This window comes from Anas acuta, chromosome 5 (genome assembly GCF_963932015.1).
Source record: "Anas acuta chromosome 5, bAnaAcu1.1, whole genome shotgun sequence".
Classification (NCBI taxonomy): domain Eukaryota; kingdom Metazoa; phylum Chordata; class Aves; order Anseriformes; family Anatidae; genus Anas; species Anas acuta.
In genome coordinates this window covers 3,732,975-3,747,073 of record NC_088983.1, presented here as the reverse complement: position 1 = coordinate 3,747,073, position 14,099 = coordinate 3,732,975, and the positions used below count along the sequence as shown (strand labels likewise).

At 44.6% G+C, this 14,099-nt stretch overlaps 1 long non-coding RNA gene across 17 annotated transcripts in view; it reads left to right on the top strand.

The window, feature by feature from the left end:
- Positions 1-14,099, top strand: part of LOC137856699 (uncharacterized) — a 110,566-nt gene that overhangs the window by 70,879 nt on the left and 25,588 nt on the right. Inside the window, exon 4 of one of the 17 annotated variants that reach the window (XR_011096706.1) lies at positions 1,347-1,516. The exons of 15 other annotated variants lie outside the window; for them this stretch is intronic. This is a non-coding gene — a long non-coding RNA (uncharacterized lncRNA). Of the gene's footprint in view, positions 1-1,346; positions 1,565-14,099 lie in introns of all 17 variants that reach the window. One more of the 17 variants, XR_011096704.1, reaches the window with a different exon arrangement.

Sequence of the window (14,099 nt, the reverse complement as noted above, 5' to 3'; positions counted from 1 at the left end):
TTCCCACTTGACACTCAAGTCACTTTTCTTAATTGTAAAACCATCTGTGAGAAGGACTGAATGAGTTGTAGGCCTTGACAGCTGATCGTCCCGCGACTCGTTGCACAAAGACAAACTTGTCTTATCCTTGCCCTTTATCTTCATCCAAAGCTTTGCCAAGAGTTTTTGTCTGAATTTTGCTTCGACTGAAACGTTCATTTTCAGATTTTCCATCTGAAGTCTTTGCTCCAGAAAGAAAAGGGAAGCTTCAAACCTTGGCAATATAAGGTTTTGAGGGTTATTTTGGATAGAGCCACGGTATTTATGAAGGCAATTAAGTTTTTCCTACTTTTGTGTGTAAAGTTTAAAGAGAAAAGCTGTTTTTATTCAATTTCAGGTTCATGTGAATTAGCTTCTGCATGAAGGGATGTTTTTTTTCACTCGGATGTAAATACAGCAGGGCCACATACAGATGTTAACAGCGAGTTGTCCACACCTGAGCTACTTATCTAGCATCACAAATAACGAGCAAAGAGAATTACGACGTATCAGTTTCTTCCCGTAATGATTGCTTGAAACAGCTCAGATAATTTATTTCCTAAATTGCCTATTTCATTTGTTTTCCTGACAAGCTCAAAGGTGGATATCACCAATGTAGATATCTAAAGTGACCTTAGTGAGCTTTCTCCATTGTGGAGCTCGATAGATTTTGTTTCTGGGAGCCTTTTCACTTTCATTGCTGGGACAGTAGCTCTGCAGTCCTTGCTTAATGTATGCCTTATGGGGAAAGACTTCCTAATTTCAATTAGATTTTGTGAAAAGAAGGTGGATAGGTCTCAAAGAAGTGCTTTCACAGGTATGAAATACTTCATGAGGTGGTATTTCTAATTTATTAAAGAAATACATAATGAGACTTGCTAGCTAGAAGCCAAATACGGAGTTGTTTGAACTGCAAATGAGACTCTCTAATGAAAGGGGAACTTAATCATTAAAACAACCCAAAGATGGGAGCTAAAGAACTGACAGGTTCTCTGTGTTTTGCTGCCTTTGTAAAAGGTACGTGCCGGCCAGCCACAAGTGACACTGGTCAAATACAAATTATTGGGTTCAGCACAGGGGTAACCCTGTGAAAGTTAATGACCTGTGATACATAGGAAATCACACGAGATGATCTAATAGTTTCTTCTGGCCTCATGCTCTATGAATCTATGAATATGTATCCTCTGATGTCGACTGGTAATTATATTCCTAAAAGGCAGAATCGGCAGAAAAGGCTGCTCCAGAAGAATGATTTACATTTTTTACTGGTATCCATTGCTCTTTAATGACATATTGATATGGTTCACACCCAACTTCTTTCCTTTCAGAGATTTTTCTCTTTTTAAAGCCTGTGAGAGGAGCTGGAGCATTTGGGAAAGCATGGTGACTGCTAGCCTGCACTGTGAGAATTCGGTTCTGTGCGAAGGGATGCACACAGCTCCCCAAGGCGCTGCCTTCCAGTCTGTTACCGCATTTGGCAGCGTTTGGAGGGCAGCCGGTAAGCATGGAAGGCAGAAGTGATGATTTCAGACAGCCACGGTGAGGGGTAAGAAACTGTTTATGGTATAACTTATACTACAAGGACACGCATAAAGCACATACTACATATAAAATACATGTGCCACAAGTACAGCTACTTGTGTTCAGAGCTGTTCAGAATGTCAAACAGCCCTCAGCAGTTGGGCTGATGCGTGTATGTCCAGAGATAGCTGTTTTGGCTGCCTGTTCAGCAGAGGAGTTTGTCCCCACATTCATTTTCTGAAAGGACAGTGGGAATCACAGCTCTCAGAGCCTGTAACCCAAACCCATGCCACGCTGGGGCTGCCCATGTATGCTTCCATCAGGTTCCTGTTGCTGTTTTTTTTTTTTTGTTTTCCCACTGGTTGGGAACATGATCTTGAAATAGACAAGAAAACGAAAACAAATGACATGAAATCTCTTTCAAAATAATAATCAAGGAAGCAAGGATGTTCACGGGAGGGAAAGAATAATAAGTGATGAAGAGGCAGGCAACTGGAGGGAAATAAGTGTCCGGATTTGAAGAATGCTGGGTAAAGCCCTGCGTGTTTACAAGCACGGTTTCTCCACACCTGTGGGTTTGAAATGCTGTCATCTGAGGAGTGGCCCCATATTACAAGAAGGTCAAGCACCAAGCAGACCTAATTAAAAGCTCATTACAAGAGACAATCTCCATTAGCATGCCAAGTTTCATGCAAATCCATTAGCACCAGGGCTCTCTTCGGAAGCTTTAAATTCCAGCCCTGTGCCCCAGGGACTGGAAACCGTGGCCGGTTAATTTGGCATTCTCCGTCTGTGAACATTAGGCACAGTCCTCTTACTTTCTGGATTATTTCACATTCCAGCAAATTAGTTTTATCCGTTCTGAGAACATTTTAACAAAGAAAGTTCTTTTGGCATCACATGGATAAAATAACAAGGGATAAAAGAATGAGCAGTTCCCCCAATCAGGAACAAATAACTTTAAATCTCTCCTGAAAATGCAGCCTTTCCTGTTATTCCCACCCCCACCCCCCCCTTTCCTTTCATTTATCTTTCGGCAGTCGGATTTTTTAATTACGTTTCTGCAGCCAGATTCCCCTCCCGCGCTCTTTATGGTGGTGCTCTCAAGAGCCATGTTTTTTTTTTCTGTATGCCATTGTAGCAGAACTTGACTAAAGATCTTCAAACTTGTGAAGTATAAAAGTCGGTAAATGATACTATTGTTGGAGGTAGGAGTCGGGGGGGAGAGGGGGAAGGCAGTTTATCTGGGGTGGCTGTGGGGAGGGGGAAGGTTTTAAAAAAAAAAAAAAGGAAAAGAAAAAAGGCTCGGATGAACTGAAATGGATCAAAGTAAACAGAGCCATCTGAAAGCTTTTGTAAGCTCAAAGTGGCTATCTGTTGCAAGTCCTGCCTCATTAACTACTGATAGAAGCACTGTCCTGGCCTTCCAAGATATCTAACGCTGACCGCCTAGAACAAGATGAACTCCGGGTTATTCGCTCGCGCCATTCCCTGCCTTGCCGTGCACGGCTGCTTAACCTCAACCTCGCCACGAATGTTTATCCTCTCCGCTAGGCGCAGCGAGGGGAGATCCTGTCCCTAAACTCCAGTGCTTGCTTGGAGGAAGGAAGGAAAGTGAAGAGAGGAGGAAGGCAGTGGGAGAAAGCAGGAAAAAGCCCCGAAGCCGGTGTCTTCGCTGAGTGTCTGGTTTGCACCGTTTCAATACAGAGAAATAAATAGGGAAATAAATAGAGAAATAAGAAATAAATAGAGAAATAAGAAATAAATAGAGAAATAAATAGGGTGAGGGACAGCGAGCAGCCTCCCCGTGCTGGGTTACAGTCTCGCCCGTGCTGTCCCCAGTCGCAGGGGGCAGCAGGCTGAAACCGAGAGGTTTGTGTAGGGAAGCAGGGAGAGTGAGGAGGGATGGGGAGGGGGGAACACGATGGCTCTTTGACTAGGACCAGATAGGTCTCTGTGTAGAGTAATATTACAGCTCGCTCTCTCATAAACAAGCTGCATGCCGGTTTCTAAAGAGCCCATCTGGCATAGCTTTGAGAATGGCAATAATTACAAGCTGATGATGGACATGGAAGAAAAGCCCTGCTGAGCTAGCTCATAAGGAAGTACAGGCCAGGACTGTAGGGAAATTACAGGCTAAAACCCTTTCTAGTTTAGGCCTTTTGGTGTTCTTAATCACAGACCTTAAATGTTGTAATAAACACTGTTGCATTTTATTGACCAACTCCCATGACAGGCAAATCTTTTTTATTTTATTTTATTTTTACTATTCGTTAGCTTTAGAAAGCAGATCAGGAACAATTGTTCCTTAAGACCGGGTCTGTGGGTTTACTGCTCTTCATGAAAGTGATCCAAACAGTGAGAGTCCCTTTTGTTACTTCGCAATTAAAAGCGAACAAGAAAAGAAAGGGAAAAGAAATATTTTAGGAGTTCTGCTTACCCTTATGCAGTGCTAGGTCACTGATAACGCTTGCTTTGTTTTGAGATTATCGTTGAGAAATAAAAAATCTAAAAGGAGTTAAGTTTTTTAGGTGAAGCTCCTGGTGAGTTCACTGGCTGTAGGATTTCCCAGGAAAGAAAGGAGGTTTAAGCTCTGAGAGGTGTGGGCTTGTCCCTGTGCCCAGGGAAGTTCATGGCATTCTCGCTGCCTTCAGTTGTCTAAAACAGGGTAGGTAGAAGCACAGAGGCCTCATCCATGTCTGCGCTGACGTGCACACTTACCATTGTGATTTTCAGCAGCGTGTCTGAATAAAGGGGAAAGTTCCAGGCTCCTGGGGTCTTTGGGGCTCTGTTCCAGTGGCCTGTACCAGTATTCAAACTTCATTTTCCCAGGGAACAAAGAGAAACACATTTTCACAGTGGAACATGTGAATGTGAAACACAACAACACTGATGTTTAGGGCACCTGAAAGGGATTTTCAGAGGAAGGTGCCTTTCTGGCACCGTTTTCCCAAGTTTGGGTTTTAGAATAACTGAGCTTTTGAAAATATTCTCTCCGTTTCTCTAAATGTCTGTCTGTTTGGGGTATACGAGTGTATTTGCCATGTGGCAGTGCCATCTCTATGGACAGATGGATTTAGGAGTAGGACGCAATGGAGCTGTGACAATTAACACCAGCAAAAGTTCTGCTTCAGAGAGTCTTTGTGTTTTCCCAGACTGCTTTCATTCTCCTTTTCCTTCTGCAGAGGCTAGAAGATCAAGAGTTAAACAGTTCCCTGAGTTTTATTTGACTCGAGTGCAATAAATCTCCCAGGGTGACTGATAGACTGATAACTCTCCGAATCCATCCAGTACTTTGTGTGTCAAACCAGCAGCGAATACAGAGTGTTGTCAGTTGTTTTAAATAATGCTGTTTTGACAGTAGGTTGTTTATTACAGCTCAACACGTGTAATTGGTTTTGTTGGAGGAAATCTGCCTTTTTTTTTCTTTTCTTTAGCATATCAGCTGTATTAGAAATGCTGCATAACACAGATTGGATTTACTGATCCGGCTGAATCCTGGAAATGTCTCTGTGTTTTTGCAGGACATGTTTTCTTATGAGATCCTAAATAGCGGAACATTCTGTTCCTTTAGATAAATGTTTGCCTGCAGGTATAGCTTTGTGTTTGGAAATTGGTTCACGTTGGTCCTATTTTCTCCTGCAGTTCCTTTTTCACAGACGTTTAAAAGTTTCTGCTTTACTTGTAGCTGTTTGTATCGCGGCGTTTCAGTCTCAGATGGCTTATTTAGTTTTCCAGATTTTCATTTGAGTATTTGTTCAGGCATCAGATTTTTTTTCTCTTTTTGTTACAAAATTGAAGGAACGCGAGGCCGGGCAGTGGAAATGTACCTGTTTGAATGCAGCTCTCTTTTCTTTCATAAACTTCCTTTGGCTTCTTAATTTGAAACTTGCTTGTCAATGTGAAATGATTTCTTTATATTTAACTGTCTCTTTCCAATACAGACTGGAATTGTTCCTAACAAAAGAAGCATGAATTGCTGGAAACTATATATTAAATGCAAGACTATTTGTCTAGTTTTCATTAGGTTGCTGAGTGAGAAGCCCAAACTCCTCTCTTTTCCCAAGGTACTCGGATATCCACCAAGTGCCTTCATCCCGTAGCCTTGTTTCCTCTCCCAGTAAACCAGCTTTCCAAAAGAATGCTGCGCTCTCTGCTCTTTATACTGTCAGCAGTGACAGCAACCAGCACCGCTGACATTTCTTATTGTTTACAAAGGATGAGCGCCAACAAGGCATCTCTGATCATTCGATAAACTCTCCTAACCCTCTCCCCCCGCCCAACCCTCTGCTCCACTGACCAAACTAACCTTTTCACGGTACACTGCCTGTAATTACCAGTGAAAGACGCTAACCAGAAAGGATCAAAACTTTAGCTAAACACAAACAAACCAGCAAAACAGCTATGGAGATAAACTGCTCACAGCTAACAGTGCTCGGCAAACGCTGCGGCCCAGGAGAAACCGAGTAGCTGCAGGCGGGGGGTGGAGAACGAAGAAACCTAACCCTAAATTCCTTCTATGCATGTATTTTTCATATGAATTTTAAAATTGCTTAAAAAAACATCCTAGAATAGCATTAAAATAGCTTTATTGTTTATTATCATAATCCTGTATATTTAATATCCTTTTCCCCCTTCAGCTCCCCCCATTCCTGCAGAAACTCCCGCCAACACAGTGGTCAAACTGAGTTCATAGTTCCTCATAATGAGCCCAGGACTAATGCCTCTACCAAAAAGAGGTACTTTTCAGTAATCCCATGAGTTTGACTTTTTTCCCCTTGCAATTTCTAGTGTGACAAGCAGATACTGTGTATTTCTTTCCATTCTGTTTTCCTGGAGGTGAGAAGCACCCGCGCCGAGAGCTGTCCCTTCTCTCATCCCCCTCCAAGGGCGAGCTGGCAAGGAAGGGGAGCATTGATGGCCTTTGTTTGCCAGGAATGTTGATGTGGTGAATGATTATAGAAAAATGGTTTAAATTCCGTCTAAAAAAATTGCATCTGCTGTTGCAGACTCTACCTGAGCTAGCTGGATATTGGTCTTGCTCAGTAAGCACAACTGCTGCTGCTGAGTTTTCCAGTGCCGAAGAGTCAGATGCAATTTGGAAGAGGGTATGATTTTCTTCCCATACGCTATGCTGTATTCGTTTTCCCTTTTCTTTCTCATGATATAAGGTCTTTTACATGGAAATAAATAAGATTGAGTTTGGGTCTTAAGCAGAAATTCAAATCTTTTATCAAAGATTTGTTATCTTTTACTCAAAGCTCTGTTTTAGGTAAGATAAGAGCTTTGCAGCAGAAAGTCTTCTGGCCCCGCAAAATACCTTCTCGTTCTTATAGAAGTCTTGTCTGCTCAGCAACCAGTCGTGCCACGTTATCTCAGCACGGAATTAGGCTTTTCAGCGATTAAATAAATGTAATTCACTTGTGTCACCTCTGCAGATGCCATTGATTAAAGCCTCCTATGGAATTACCACAAAAGCCACTCCTATGGCCTTTGGTCTGGCTTTGTCATCAGCTGGATACTGAGCACCTAAGAGACCTCTCTTCATCTTTCTTTCTTTCATCGATTTGTTGTAGTGTTGTGATGGATGCAGTAGTTTGCACCTTAGCCCTAGGACCCTGATCCTTGGCTGGCAGCTTTAGCTGAAACTTCAGCACGAATAATAACCTGTTGCTAAATTCAAAGTGCCTGGGATCTGTCCTTGTCTGGCTTTGCGGAGCTTCCATCGTCATGCAGGATCTCCAGAAGTGCTGTTCATGTCAACACACTCAGCCAAAGCAGTACGTGGTATTTTTCCTTTCATTTACTTGAATGAAACTTTTTTATGGTTCTCTCTTGAATTTTTAGCTGTTCAAAGTAGATTTCGCAACCCTGTCTAACTAGTACGATATGAGGAGCTGAGCCTACACGAGCACACCTGAACTCCTATGTGGTTTAAGGAGCATGAAAACCTGGTTTGGAAGCATGCTTCAGTTGGCCTTATTGGTTTTCCTGCCTTCCCTCTTTATTGGTAAAACATTTGTCATTCAGAAAGTTCCACACAAAAGTGGCTATTCATGCACTTACAACGCTGAAAACGAAAAGTATCCATATCCATATGTCTGAGATGTCGTGAATTTTCCCAGAAGAACCGGGCATATGCTTGTCTCTGTGAGTGTGCATGAAAGCCTTTTGTTTCCTCCCAGCTCCTCTTGTCACAGTAGGTGTGTCTCAGGGAATCAGTTTGCTCCGATACTCTTGGAAAAACATAATGAGTTGTTGAGTGCCACATAGACAAATACAGTTTAATGTATTGACAAATAGGAATAGATTTAAAAGATATGAATCATCTGAAGACATAAGCCTAAATATTCTGAAAAGAAAAACCCAGAAGTTTAAGGATATTTGAAGTTTCTCTGCTAAGCTATTTCTGAAATAGAAAATTCAGAAGCTTTGCAACACACCATGGCTATTTGCTTTTTTAAACATTCACAGATCGGAAGTGCTGTGTATAAGTCAGCCTTTATTTAGTCCAAAATACCCCACTGGCCAGTGATTGCAGATGCTAACTGCACAGCAGAATATTTTAAAAACAAGTTAGTGTGTTTGGTAATGAGAGGCTGTAAATTAGCCTTATCAGAGAAAGCCTTAACTATTGAAAAACTGCTTCCTTCCTATAAACATAGGGAAGATTCATAGATCATAAGGGTAGTGGTGGACAATTGAGGTGTTCTGTGTCTCTAACATGCGGCATGTTGGCCAATATTGGGTATTTCTGAACTTATACACAGGGAAGCCTGTAGTTTGGGCCAGGAAGGACAGTGGCACGACTATCCTCAGGTGTCTGCATTGGACAGAGATGGGGATGTACAGCACGTGCTCATCAGTGAGTTGCACAGCAAATCACTTGGGTTTCTTTCTCCTGCTACTAAGATAATTAAAGTTCACCTATTTCCCACTGCTGCCCTTTTATCTTGCCTCCCTTTCATGTTTCCCTGTCTCACCTTCGTGCTAACGAGACGCTCCTTGGCTGGTTAAATGCTTGTTGTTACCTTGGTAGAGGTAAGTGGGCACATTGGATGTGCAAACCTTGCCTGGGCTGGGTCAAGATGCCATTACACTTCTGTGCTTTGTGTTACTGATGTGCTCCACTTCCTGAATCTCCGGGCTCCAGCTGAGGGATCTAGGCAGGGAAAGGCCCTAAAAGAGCCTGAAGCAGATAAAAGCATAAAAAAAATAATTCTTCCCTGCACTCACATGTGTTTGTATCAATCCCAAGAAACCCCATACATTAAGATGAGGTGAAAATGCCTGTAATCCCTTGCCCTTTTATCTCCACTGTAATGAAGTCATGTCTTGCTGTTTTACTTGTATGTTACAATTAAGATTTTTACTTCCTCATGTGATTCACTGCAGGGAACACGGATTCAGAATTTTTTTCAAGGGCAGAGAGACACAAGGCAGCGGAGCAAGTAGGTGGAAATGGAGGTCTTATTCCAAGTTCTTTTTTTTAAAGTTACATTGAGCAGAACTACAAGAGCAGGCCTTGCTTCCATCATCGTACAGGGATTGGAAGTAATAAGATATTTGCCCTGAGGGCATTACCAAAAGCCCCTAACTCAGGAGAAGATGCCAGTTGACTTCAAGGAGTTAGAAGGGGGAGGTGTGCGTGAGAGAAATAAAGGTCAAGCACTTAAAAGCCAACGGGCTAATTGTGGCTTGAACATTTCTTTCTGTTTGTTTGGATCCGATGTTTAAAATCATTGGCTTCAAATTCGTGTCATTAGTGCACAGAAGTATTTTACAGTGAGGGCTGAGAGCAATAATCATGGTTAATGTCATTTGTCATGGAACTGCAAATAGCCTCTCAACCTGGCCTACCTAAAATGAAGTGCCTCTTGCTAGGCCAAGCCAGTTGTTCCCTGGACACTGGATGAAGTTGCTTTCTGCTTTGTAGATTTTTGCTCTATTGCATTTGCAGGTGCCTGATATTTGCTCAGAGGCTGCAAATAATCAGAATTTATCTGAATAAAATTTTCCTGACTCTTCTGCCTGAATGTTCTCACTCTCTGTTCCCAGCCAAAGTGCCTTTCCAGTTCTTTTCCCTACATTTCTGCATAGTTCATTGCCCTGATTCCACCACCGGGGCACGACAGCTTTGTTCAGTGTCTTTCTCTTGTCTGTACACATCTATTTAGGCCAGTGGCTTTCAGGCTGTGGCACAGGGAGTCTCGATCTGTGGGAAGAGGAGGTCGTCACAGTTTGCCTCTCTGGTTCTATGAGATGTCACCAGGAAAAGCACACTTTGTTAAGTCTGGATTTCCTAGCACATGCCCTGCGCTCCCTTGTAAAACTTTTAAGGGCTGGAAATCCCAAAAGCATTGCCACAAGTCGCATCGTGGAGGAGGAGGAGGAACTGCATGCTGTGCAGCTCCGACTCCATGGGCATGTCCCAGAGCAGCTCCTCTGGCACAGAGATACTCATCCCAAGCAGTCTCTCCTGCAGCAGCCAGCATTTCCCTTTTTCATTTAGAACTTCCCAGATGGTAGGGTTGCTGATGTGCTGCTAACAGAACAACTGTCACAGTGGCGGGGCGCTCAGTTTGGGTTATTTTAGCCTTGGGGAGCCAGGTGAGGCAGAGGCACACAGCTCAGCTTTTAGGTAGAGGCACACAGGAACGCGCTGTGCAATACCAGCATTAAAAACAAAAATCCTTTTAAAGCAACCAGTAGTTCTTCCTGGGGAAACATCCCAAGGAAACATAACAAGAAATAGAAAAAAATGGCTCCGCAACAGCGCTCAGGGAATTTTTCTTCCCGAGTTGCTGATTTTGTTGGTATGGATAAGGGGGAAATAGGGACGCTCCCTGCTGTTCTTGGTTAACTGTACCTCCACGTGCTGTGGAGCAGAACTTTCCCCAGCACCAGTTGCATCTCCACGGGGGTCTCTTATCTTTTGGCTTTGGGCTCTGCTGCTGCTGGGCAAACACACCATGCGAAACACTAGCTCGCTGCATCCCCTACAGCTGATTATTTGGCCTGCGTTTGTTTGCTTGGTCATTGTAATGGCCATCACGTTGTACTGGCTGTCCAAAAGGACCTCGCTGGCTATGGAGAGCTTTAGGAAGCAGATATCCCCAGGCAGAGTTCCTCCTCCAGTCCTGCTCACTGCTCTCAACAGGGGGTTAAGTGATGAGCTCCACCATGCCCCTGCACTGTCCAGGCTGACCCCTCCTCAGTGATGGTGTTTTTTGACATACACAGCGGTGAGATCTGCTGCAAGGCAACCGAATCAACCAGCTGAGGCTGCTGTGTGGCTGTCTGTGTGTAAGGCTGTCTGTCTGTCCGTCTGCCTGCACGCCCAGGGGCGCAGCGCCGTGCCAAGCAGGTGCCCAGGGCTCCGTTTCCCCTCTCCCCCAGCAATGTCCCACCTGGTTCAGTAAACCGTGCCCGACACCAGACCTTAACTCCTCAGGTCATGCTAGATCAAGGGCCGAGAGGCCCTAGATGCGATTTTGCTGTTTTAAGTCACAGATTGGCTGTAGGGCTGTACATCTGCACGTCTCCCTCTACCTAGGGATGATGAGAAATTCTGCCCCAGCTGGTGCTGAGCAGGCGTTTTGTGGACGCCGTTCATCCAGCGAAGCCCAGTGCCCTCCCACGCTGCGCTCAGGCCTATGAATATTCGCCTTTCCTTTTCCCCACCTCTGTATTTAGGAAACAGTAGGGGTAGCTCCATCACTGAGGCATCAGAAGGAGCCGGTTCCCCCTGTACTTTTGATGTTTGGAGCTGCAGTGATTTTAAAGGCTGCTCAAAACAGAGTTTACTGGGGATGTATAAATCTTTGCTTTAAATCCACTGTAAATACGTTACGGAATCTGCCAAACATGCATTAAAATATTTTGCTACAGATATGCCTATGTCTAACCTTTTGGTTTCTGAGAGCTTTAATCAGTAATCTTCAAGTAGGAAGTTATTCATCTTTATTGCCAGGCAGTTCTCAGTGGTGGTCGTGGCAACAATCTTTTCATTGCTTCTGTGTTTAGTTGTTCTTTGACATGATAGAAGTCAGCTGCAGTTCAATGAGCTCACTATTTGTGCAACTTAATTGCTTGCTTCCTTTAATATGTACTCAATTTTTCCTTTTATGAGCAGGGTTGTTGGAAAAATTAAGCTTAAGGATATAGCTATCCACCGTTAATTAACCTCCTTCCCAAACACATTAGTAAAATAGGTCAAATGGCTGTTGAGTGTTAAGTGTACCATTACTAAGGTATTTCTCAGCTGAAAGGGAACCATGTATTGGATAAGACAGGAGTTTCCAAAGGAGCTTCGAGGATTTAGGTGTCTGTATCGCCCTGAAATTCAATTAGATCCGAGTGCCTAATTCCCTTAAGCTGGATTTTACAAAATCTCATAGAGTGTGTGCTAAGGAGTTTTGATATGGTGCACATTTAGCGCATAGTTGCTTAAAAAGAGACCGAAACCACTTTCTTTTCTTGCTGTTTAATTAAGCTCAGTAGAATCTTGGGTTGCACTGGGATGTGTGATCCGTGCAGGCGTGCACCCCAGCAGGCAAGAAGAGGGAATCTGTTTCTTCTTACGGATCTATGCTCTGCGTTAGCGAGGGTACCGCGTGTGTTTGTGCTTTCAAGAATGGCTAATATTATTCAGACTCGACATTCCGAGAATAGCTTTGATATGTGAGGATGTATAAATAGTTTTGATGAGTATAAAATATGCTCGGTGAGGGAACTGATCTATCAGAACAGCTTTATGCAGTGATAGTGTAATTTCTTTCCATGTCAGGGATATATTCGGATGGAAAAATCACTTTAATTGCCGTGCTGATAGCTCGATTGGAATTTGGCCAATTTCTCCCCAAAACTCTGCATTAATTTAAAAATCATATTTGGAAATGTGAGTTCAGTTGGAAAGTCCTTCATTTTTTTTTTTAAAGACGTATATTTTACGAAGGGATGGATAAGGTTTAAGAAAAATGGAAGTTGGAAGAGTTCCCGCTGGGAGATAAAGGCTGTGTTTTGTTATGATTACATCTCCCAATCGCAGTTCCCAGGCTAAGTCGGGAGACTTATTCTAGAAGCCAGTGGGACTTCCCACATGTGTAAACTCTCCTCGTCCAAATATTATTGTGTGTTCCTGTAGTGGCCAGCCAAGATCAGAGTCCTCTGTGCCAGGCATGGTCCATGCGTGCAGGAGGCGATCCCTGTCTCCGAGAGCTTAGAGCCTGAGGAATAAACGGTGAGGAACGCATCACCCCTGCCTCTTTAATAGAGAAGGAGCAGAAGAGGAGGGACAAAGCGGGCAAGGATTTTGCCACACTGTTTTCCCCTGCTGATACAGCTTTATAAGGGGCTTGGTAAGACGCAAGGAAGCGAAAAATGAGTGTATTGATGGAGGCTGGGCTCTTGGTTTGAAATGTCTTCCCAGTTGGCCAAAGCCAGGGGCAGTGGAAAACGTCTGGCTTCCAGGATGCAAGCTGGAGCTGTGCAACACACTGCCTCTTTCTTTTAGATCAGATCAGAAGGCAGTCAAAAGGACATAAGGTGGGTGTAAAGGACATCTCTGCCAAAAACCCAGGCCCTTTTAGCCGCTGAGAGTGGTATAATGGGGCCTATAATAAATGAGCATTAAGTCCTTATTTAGAGAGATGCATTGAAATCGCTGACACGCTGCCAACCTGATACAAGCATCAGGAAATCACATTTGTTCCACGCGGCCAAAACCCACAGAGAAGCTCCATGAAGCACTTAATTTTTTAGTATGGCTGTAAATAACGTCGTGGAGAAGGAATACAGAAGTCCAGCGGGCAACGTAAAGGCTCCTGGCGACGTGTTTTCCCCCCTCCTTTGGAGCCCTTCGTCTTTGTGCTTCGGGATAGGGATCTGAGATCATCCCTGATGGAAATGCACCTGCTGGTACGCCCAGGGCAGCTGAGGAGCTGCTGCAGGGCAGGTGAGAGCCTCGGGCACTGAAAAGGGCTGCAGAGCTGCTGGTTTTGGGCTGCAGCGATCTGATCCGAGAGCATACATCACACGCTGCTGCTGGCAGCGAGAGCAGCAGCCTATTTCTAGCTCTGGGACGCCAGGCCAAGAAAAAGCAGCGGGAATTGGCGGTTTCTCCTGCGCTTATACATCTTCCTGGGGAGGAAAGCAGCGCGGGGATTCCCGAGCTGGAGAAAAGGGTGGTGGCACTTGGCCGTGCCACGGGGAGGAGCGGAGCAGCCACGGCGTGGTGCTGGTGTGGGGCACAACCCAAGGGCTGAGTGCCCCGAGCTCTTCAGCCCGGTGACCGGCACCGGGGTGGCCGTTGTGCAGTGAAGCCCATCGCCCAACACGATTTTCCGTGTGGCCAGGAGGGCTGGTGACCAACGTGGGGACAGGCTGAAGGACCAGGCTTGGCAGCAGGGCCTCGCTGGGTGCCTGGGATTCGTGTCGCAGGCCAGAAGGTGGCACTGCGGATACTGCCTTGGAGAGGTCCCCTCCGCGCCCGGCCAGGGAGGAAAAGTGGGGGAAATCTGGCAGTCAGGAGACGCTGCCTGGCACAGGGGACGTGGAAG